The 9,423-nt window shown below is 38.0% G+C and overlaps 1 protein-coding gene across 4 annotated transcripts in view; it reads right to left on the bottom strand.

Moving 5' to 3' along the window:
* LOC122809252 (myosin-10-like) overlaps positions 1-9,423 on the bottom strand; it is a 3,714,157-nt gene that overhangs the window by 3,314,252 nt on the left and 390,482 nt on the right. The gene's annotated exons all lie outside the window — the stretch shown is intronic.

Here is a 9,423-nt window from a genome sequence, read left to right as displayed (position 1 = left end):
GTTCGCCTTGAAAAAAATGGGCTAGCAGAAATCAACCTTATCCTGGGAACTAGCATTACTTCATATCACTGACTTGAAAATTCCCAAACTAAACTACCATGCACTTATCACTCTGTGCCTATTAGTTAAATTCTATATAACCAAAAATTGGTTAGACCGCACCAAGTTATCCTGGAATGGTTTTAAGAACTTGGCAATTAAACTTATATCCTTACACAAACTTTTTATTGGCAACATAAACAAATGTACTTCCAGAAATACTGGAAATTCCTTTTTGACACCATTTTAATGGACTAGCTTATAGTTAAAAGGAATAACCTGCTTATAAGCTACAAAAGTGTATTTATAAATTCACCATCTTAGAAACTTGAGCTTCAAACTCCCATTTTCTCTTCACAAGTTAGTCACCTATCTTGCAATACATCTGAATGATTTTCTCTATGGAACTGATAGTAGCAGTATGTGCAATCATATCCACTCGTTTTCTTCTTCTTGTTACATATTCTTGTAAATATGTATATATGTTATATATGTTTATTATGAGAATTACATGGTTCATATGATTATTAAGGAAGATGTTTATGTATTATTACTTTCTATATATGTACTAAACAGTTACTGTCTGATATTCTCTGTTTGAAAATAATAAAATACTATTTGATAAAAAAAAAAAAAAAAAAACTTCAGATCCCCCAGCGTGAAAACGGAACCTAAGAAACAGACAGTGATACTGTCAGCCAGAGCAGAATTCAGTTACTGGTTAGTAAGTACACTGCTTAGATGCCAGTAAAGAAGAAACTAAGACAGGCTGAAAGAAAGTCATGTAGAAAGAGAAATCATTGCCTGGGAAGAATCTTGTAGGTGAAGCAGTAAGCTCCACCTTTGGTGCAAGACAAGGCTTCCAGTAATCTAGTAGAAAAATAAGTAAGATGTGCTCAGAACTGATTAAAATAAATGAAACACTAAACAAGTATATCAACACAAATAAGAAAATACTGGAAAAATGAATGAAGCTTTAAACATTTATTCAGATGAGTTGATAAAAACGCAAAAAAAAAAAAAAAAAAACAGAGGTCAAAATGAATAAAGGGCTGGCTGAGTTTAAGAGATGTTTAAAAAATGGTAGAACTGGATGTCAGAGCAGAGATTTTCTGCTGTACCAGAGTATCTAGAAGGAACAAACTGTATTCATTTTATGAAGGCACAAATAAGTAACTGGACTGGTATTCCACAACATGTACTATTAATTAAAAGAGCACACAATTTTTATCCTCCAAATCTGTCCATTTGAAAGCAATCAAGACGTTTATTAGTAAAGATGCAAATGTACCAGTAGAAAGAACTGATCCTGCCAAAACTGTGGCAAAAGGGCAAAGTATTAAAAGTTGGAGACAGTACAGTGCCTGTGGAAAATGATTACTCACTGTACACCTGGCAGAAGAGAAACACATTTGTTCCAGTAATTAGGGAATGTTGAGGGGCAGGTGTGAGATTCAAGATGCTGTATCAGCTGCCTTCAGTATATTTTTTCCTGGAGGATCAAAATCATTTTTGATGCAAAACAGGCTAAGGAGGAAATGCAAAAGTCTGTCCAACAAAAAGTGACCCATCAAGCAGAAGGAGACTCTGCTTCTCATTCTTCTGATAATAAAGCACATGCCAGTGAAAACTTGTCAACTGTTCCAAAGGAAAATGCTTGACAGAGAGAGAAAAACACAGGAGTTGACCAGAAGAATCAGGACACTAGTACCTTGGAAATGAACAAGAATCTGGAGTTGGGAGATGGAGATGAACAAGAAGAAAACCAGCAACATTGAAATAAGTGAATAAATGTAACATTGCAAACCATCAGTCACATCTGTAAAGTACAGCTGTATAAAATTGAGTGGAAAGAGTGGACTGTAGTTGACTTTGTTAAATTTGTTAAGGAACTGAAAATCATTTGCCTCATTTCATGTAATTACTGTTTAGATGGACTCTGAAGATAGGGGAAGAAGAAACAAACAGGTAACTGTAACAAACAGTTTGTGTTTTTAATAGTAGTTCTATAAAACTTTTCACAACATAAATTACATATTTTACAGAAAAGTCTTCCAAGTTGTTCTTGTATGAGGTAAAGTTACAAGTAAATACATGCCTTTTTTATTCCTCTTCTCTTTCCTGCTTTTTGGTATTAAGAAATGTAGGCATTAAAGCACAGAAGAAAAGCTAGACAAAAGCATGTTTGAGTTAACAGGCTGTAATCTTGGGTTATTGAAATTGGGGATAGGGTGTAAAAAGTACACAGATCATAATTTATGTAGAGCTGATGTGTTTTCTCTTACGTTTGCATACCTGAATGTCTGTATTAAGACCCTTGGCTTAATCTAATACATTTTAAGTAGAAACAAGTACATATGAGAACACTAAATATAATGAAAAGTTTTCCTTTAGCAATAAATGTTTTAGCCTGTCTTTCAGGTTGCAGCAGAGGTCTACATTTTTCTTTTTTTCTCTTATAATTCCATAGAGATATGCAAAAATACGGCAATAAAAGACTAAATACTGGTTTCTTCATGGCTAAATGATAATGATTTCAGAAAGCATGCAAGTTGTTTTCACATCGGGGGAATAAAGATAAAAAAAAAAAGAACAGACACTAATTAGTGTAAGTAAACGCACAGGCAATAACATGCATGGATAACCTAAATTTCAGGTTAATTAGGGCCTGTACTAGCAGATGTCTATTTGGCACAAATGTTCCTATTAGGAGGGTTAAACTTCTTTATCTGAAGATTTACATAGTAGTGTGCATGTTTCTATTAAGTTAACAGGTTATGGGGGTTTGGGGGAGGGGGTCTGATATTTTGTTTGAGGGGTTTTATTAAAACAAAAAGTCTTGTAAATGCTGATAAGAAAATGTACAAAGGATCCACCTGGCAATGAAGACATGTACTGTAAATGCTGGAAATAGACATTTAAAAAGCTGTCATATACAATAGGTGTGAATGACGACTGCTTACCATAATGATGACAAATTCTATATTATCTTGGAATGTGAATGGTCTCACAAGTATACACAAAAAGAAAAGAATACTTTATTATATTAAGAAATGCAAATGCCAATAGCAATACTACATGAGACACATTTCAAAAGAACTATGAATGTGAGTTTGATAAAGAAAAGTTTTCAGGATGGATAATTCTGAAGAATATCAGGGATACAGCAAAAAGGGCGGCCACTGTGGTGCAGCGGTTAGCATTGCTGCCTTACAGCAAGAGGTTCTCCCATTCTATCCTCGGCTGGGGTGCCTTCTGTGCGGAGTCTGCATGTCCTCCCTGTGGTCGCGTGGGTTTCCTCCGGGTGCTCAAGTTTCCTCCCACATCCCAAAGACAAGCTGTAAGTGGATTGGACACTCTAAATTGGCCCTAGGTGTGAGTGCGTGCATGTGTGTGTGCTTTCTGTGGAAGGTTGGGCGCCGGGCTGGCAACTCGACACCATAAAACTCCACTGCCAATCATGAGCGAACAGGTGATCCGCTGTGGCGACCCCTAACCGGGAAAAGCTGAAAGAAGAAGAAGATCAGGGATACAGCAAAAAAGGAGTACTTACACAAGTTGATTGATGATCTCTAGTAGTGAGAGAAGAGGAAAAAAGAGATAATAATGTCAGATTTGGGGCAGTAAAGGACTACTGGCAAGTGATGATTAGGCAGGAATGTACTATGCCACCTAAAATTGCTGTTATTGAGCTTAAAATATCTGAGAGAAATAATCAACTTTCAGCAGGGAATATTACGTTTAGGGAGGGATGAGAATTTGATTTGCAACAATGAGGATGTATCTGGGAGCCTAAAAGGGAAAATATAGCAAAAGAGGGCAGCTTTCTGAAGAAATGTATTCTATTTTATTTATTATTTTATTTTACATTTGTTTACCAGGAAAGTCCAACTGGACAAAAGTCCTTTTTCAGTGGAGACCCAGGGAGAAAAACTCCACAAAATGGAAAATTAAACATTACATACATATGAAATAACAATATGCATCCAATTACAAGGTAGTTATAGAGTATAGACATTTACATATATATGAAAAAAATGTAAAAATGCATTCACTTACAGAGCATTGGTGATGTAAAAGCACTAGTATGTATATTCAACATGTGAGGTTGTTCTCAGTAATTACAGTAAGCTATCTTACATGAATATACAATTCACTGGAAAGGGGAGGAATTTTCAAAGATTGAAACATGGAGTTTCCAGTCAATACTAAAACACAGCAAAGCATAAAAGGAAAGACAGTTGTGTCAGGGTTTGTGTGCAAGTTTATACTTATCCCGGGGTAGTACATGAACATAGCCAAGATTTCAATAAATGCACTTTAAGTATCTTTTTAAAGTTGAATGGGTTAGTGACTGTAGTTATGTCAGTAGGGAGTTTGTTCCAGTTTTTGGCTATATAGTTACAGTAGAGGGAGCACTGCACCTGCAGCACTGCTGACTTTGACAGATGTCAATAGCGTTTTACTACTTGAGTGTAGGCTGTGGTTACTAAAGTAACCGTCCAGGAGATTTTGAAGAGAAGGGGTCTTCTCTGGGTGGTTTAGAACTTTTTAGGGCAATGGTGATGTTAGTTATAGAGTAGAAGCTGGAGAAGCTCCAATCAGTTAAGTGTCAGTGCAATGCAGTGGTGTGTGTTAAATGAGGAGTCTGTGGCAAACCTGGCAATTTTGTTATATTATGTTTCTAGCTTAGCTAAACCTGATTTTTTTTAGGTTGGTGAGAATTGGTAAGGCATAATAAAGAGTCAAAATCAGGTATGTTTGAGCAATAGTTGCTTTTGTATTGTTAGTGAAAAATTGTTTCTAAATACAAAGCAGAGTTTTGTGCACTTTTTTATTGTTTGAGCTATATGAATATCAAATCTTAAGTTGCTGTTGATAACTACTCCCAATAACGTAGTGTGGGTAACTGGTGAGATGATGGTGTTATTTAAGGATATGATGTTAAAGGAGGGAGTGGTGGAAGTGTACTTTGTGGGGTGGAAAATCATGAGTTTGGTTTTACTGGGGTTTGGAACAAACTGACAATTGGATAACCAGGCCACCACCTTTGAAAGAGTCCTGTGTTATAAGCTGTAGCTGTAGAGATGGAGCTGCAATCAGTGTGGAATCTTTGGCGTACTGGATGACAGATGCATGTTGTGCTGAAGAGTGAAATTTGTTAGTAAATAGTGAAAATAGTACAGGACCCAGAATTGAACCTTGAGGTACTCCTATGGTAACAGGCAGAACAGCAGATAGGTTTTGTTGCCACTGGAGGGCTTGCTGTCAATTGGTTATGTAGCCTTGGAACCATGCTATAGTAGCTGGACTTAGAGTCAGGTCAGTTTATACTATGATCAGTTTGCTATGTCAGACCATATCGAAGACTTTAGAAAGGTCAAGACATATAGAGGAGACACATTTTCTATTGTTCCTATAAACATTAACAGTGTCACTGAAGGACATTTAGTGCAGTGGTGGTGCTATGATAGGGGCGGAATCCATACTGAGTTTTGATAATAGACTGTTAGCTAGCAGGTAGTGCATGATTTGTGTATGTATACATCTCCCAAGGATTTTAGACAGGGGGAGAAAATGGCTACTGGTCGATAATTAGACAATTCTGTTCATGTACCTCCTTTGTGTAATGGGATTACATGGAACATTTTCTATATGGCTGTGACTTGGTGTTCAGAGATGGATCTATTAATAAAGTACTGATACATGGTATGCAATTGCCTCTGCAGCAATTCTAAGATAATCTGTGGGTAGTTTGTCTGCTGCTAGGGTGGTAGGTTTAATTTTTTTGAGCATTTTTTTATCATATCTGTAGAGATGGGTTGAAGGAAAAAAAGAGTTATTACTGTTATTAAATGTAGAAACAACTGCAGGATACTTGGTGTCAGAGTTTTCTGAGACAGCTAGAATTGTCTCAGTAAAGTACTTACTGAACTGGGTAGCGATGTTGTCAGTATTGGAGGTAGTGGTGGTGGTGCTGGGGGGGGGGGGGTGCTACCTAGTAGGAGAATCTTGTTGATATCTTGACTACAACTTTTGTGGGTTTCTGTGATGCATAGCTTTGATGTTGTGATAGTTCCTAGTTCTGCCTAATTTCACTTGTCTCTTTGCCTTGTTTCTGAGCTCTTGGCAAGTCTGTTTGGAGTCTATGCTTTTGTTATTGTGGGGTTGTGCCCAGGCTCTGTGTCTTGATATAAGTAGTGCGCTAGTTTCCTTACTTAGCCATTGTACATGGTTGGATTTGATTCTAATAGTTCTGGGTGGAGAGTGGGTGTTCAGGATGTCTATGAAGGTGGAGTTAAAATATTTCACAGCCTCATCTAGGGGTAGGTGTTTGAGTGTGGAGATAAATCTTTGGGGGTTGAAGTTCTTCTTGTTTCTTATTAATTGGAAGGAGTGCTGTTTAAAAGGAATAATTCATTGTCTGAATAGAAAGGTTGGGAGATGATCACTGAGGCTATCTGGGAGGCAGCCAGAGAGTAAGGAGGGAGAAGGTCTATTTGTGAGGATCCAGTCAAGGATGGAGTGTCTGTTAGATGACTTTTCAGTTCTGGTTGGTGTTTGAATAATTTGGGAAAAGCCATGAAGATTAATGTGATTAATAGGGTTTTGAGAGTTACAATATCGTGACCAGTCAATGCTGGAATCACCAATGATTAGCATTTCTTGGGGGTATTGTGGCCCAATGTAAAATATTTTCCATGGTGGGAATGTTGTTTTCAGGTGGTACATATGATCCGATTACGTTTACATGCTTATCAAGAGTTTATCTTTTGTTTTGCATAGATCATTTCAGCACTGTCAAAGTTGGGGCCTTTAGATTAACAGCTTCTAGGCTGAGGTTGTTTTTTTAAATAGAATGGCTGTATCGCCTCCTCTTCTACCCCTTCTATCAGCTCTGGGAATGTTATATCCTGGTGCTAGAATTTCATCATCTTTAGTTTCTGGTTTAAGCCAGGTCGCAATTAATACAACAATGTCTGGAGTGTTGAGAGACAGAGACTAGCATGTAGGATTTGAATTTATGTGAATGCTTCTAATGTTGATATTGATTAGTAAGATATCAGTTCTTTTTTTGGGGTGGTTGAGTGGGTTAAAAGGCTGACTGGGAGGGAGACGATAGTGGACACTGAATTATTGTTTGTTACGGCCCGGGTTTGGGTGGATGTCTCCAGTGAGGGTTAGTCTGGCTGCTATATAGGTTGGGTATTTTAGTTAAATTTCTATGATATTTTACAGAGACTTAGGAAGTTTCTGCTGGGGTAGTATGGTATGTGAGGCGTGTTGTGTGGAGGTGGTACTGAAGACTGAGGGGGATATGCTGATTTTGTTTAATTGTTTTGTGAGTAAGGGACTGGGGCAGGTTGGGTTAGAATTGTACTGTTTAGTGTGATATGGTAGAAGGTTAAATGTGCAGCTATAGACAAGAAAGGTAGGACTACAGTGTACAGTGGTACCACATTGTTGTTAGAAGAGACAAGTACAGGGGAAATTGTACGTAAAGGTACTTTTGGTTACTTGTTAAGTTGTTTGAGTACTAGGATAAAATTATTGTTTAATTACTGGGTGTTTAGACTTTGATTAGAACTTGAATTTTATTGGTTAGTGTGTTTATGTGGGTGTGGGTAGTTGAAGATACGTTTAGGTGTACTGAGGTGAGTGGAAACTGGGTGTAGTGTAGAGGAGTAGAGGAAGTGAGACCGAGCGGAGTGTAGGGCGAATGTTGCAGGTAGAATCACGTCCAAGAGAATATTGCGGCTTAAAAAAATAATCAAAAACCTGCAAATTTCAAAAGTTCTGAATCAATATGAGGGGTTTCCTAATAAGGATTTGTTCAGTTAGACGCAACAAGCTAATAGTAAGGATTAAAAGCTTGAGCTGTGTCTAAAAAACGTTCTGTAGTTTGTGGAGTAAACTTAAGTGAAAGAGAGAGAGCCAGGAGATATTACGATCAGTCAGCTAGCCCTTTATTTTTGGACATTTTACATCCGTGTCAGTGTTGCAATACAAAGGGGGAAGGGGGGCATAAGGCGAAACCGTCCCAGCAAGGAATGCATGCCACTGTTATTACTAATGAAACCCAACTGGTAACAGGATTAGCTACACTACTGAGCAGAATATACTTTCTTCAGTAAGGGTCTCCAAAAACTTTTCAAAGAAAGTTCTTGGAAAATATTTGGCATGAAAGATGTGAATTCAGTAGCAGGAACTCAAAATAGAATTTAGATATTTTTACTTTTGACTGTTTTGGACTTTTGCTGCTGTGGACCATGGCCGATATGAGTAGCACTGAAATGGATTATGTTCCTAAAATGAATACAAATTCAAGAAAATCCTTTGAGGCTATGATTCATTTAACAGAGAATCCGTTATTAGGTGTGATGTTAATGCCTCTAATACGCTTGATGAAAGCACTGAATATGATCACTCACTGGTGGAACCTGAATTGAGAGCATTGGAGAATGATCTATATAAGCTGAAGAGGTATCAATGCCAAAGGTTACATCCAGAGGCATTGTCTGCACCATAAGGTAGTCCCTAGAGGTCTACGTATTCTTCGTATGCCAACATATGGTGAAACTTATATGGACTTATTGAAGGATTGGCAGCAGCTTAATTTAGATTTAAGTTTTAACTATATTCGTTTGTTGGTCAAGTATTTTGTGTCTTTTGAGGATGATTTAGTTAAAGTCATCGGTGAACGACAATTGAAATTACAACAGATCTTACCTGATAATGTTTTTACTGACACTCAGTGATTTGACTGTGAAAATTAATTCCTTCCAACTCCGCCTAATGAACAATAAGAGACGGAAGTTAGAGAGGGATTTATGTGATTTTGTGACAGGCCATGTCTTCTCTTGGCCACGTAACCCCATGTCAGGTTCGAATTTGGTGCCAGTGAGCATGCAACGTGAGAGAGGGCCTGGATTGGACACGAATGCGGAACCTAGCCCTTTGACGTCATTGCGTGTACTGGAGACGTCAGTGGTGCCTGATTCCTCTATGCCTGCAGTCTCTGCTGGAGATAATACACTTTCTGCGAATTTCTCACTCCCTGGTGTTTCACTGAAATCGAGAGGTGAAGGTTCTTCAGCGGTGAGACCTAAGGCTAATGCTACTCATATTACCCCTTTAGTGTTCCAGTCTCTCCCTTTGCCTATAAGGGAGATGAAACCTGCCAATAATATACATCAATTGAACAGGGGGAGGAGGCGTTCACTTCAGCTGTCGGGAACCGAGAGTGCAGCCACTCAGACAATCAAGAAGATGTGGCAGAAAACGACCAGAGACTGATTTTTAATATCTCAAGTAAGACTTTCTCAGACATTGAAATGAGAGTGCTTAGTAAGGGTATGTCTTTTATACCTGCTGCACAAATGA

This window comes from Protopterus annectens, chromosome 1.part1 (genome assembly GCF_019279795.1).
Source record: "Protopterus annectens isolate FY-2018-M chromosome 1.part1, PAN1.0, whole genome shotgun sequence".
Classification (NCBI taxonomy): domain Eukaryota; kingdom Metazoa; phylum Chordata; order Ceratodontiformes; family Protopteridae; genus Protopterus; species Protopterus annectens.
This window is presented reverse-complemented; position numbering and strand designations above follow the sequence as displayed.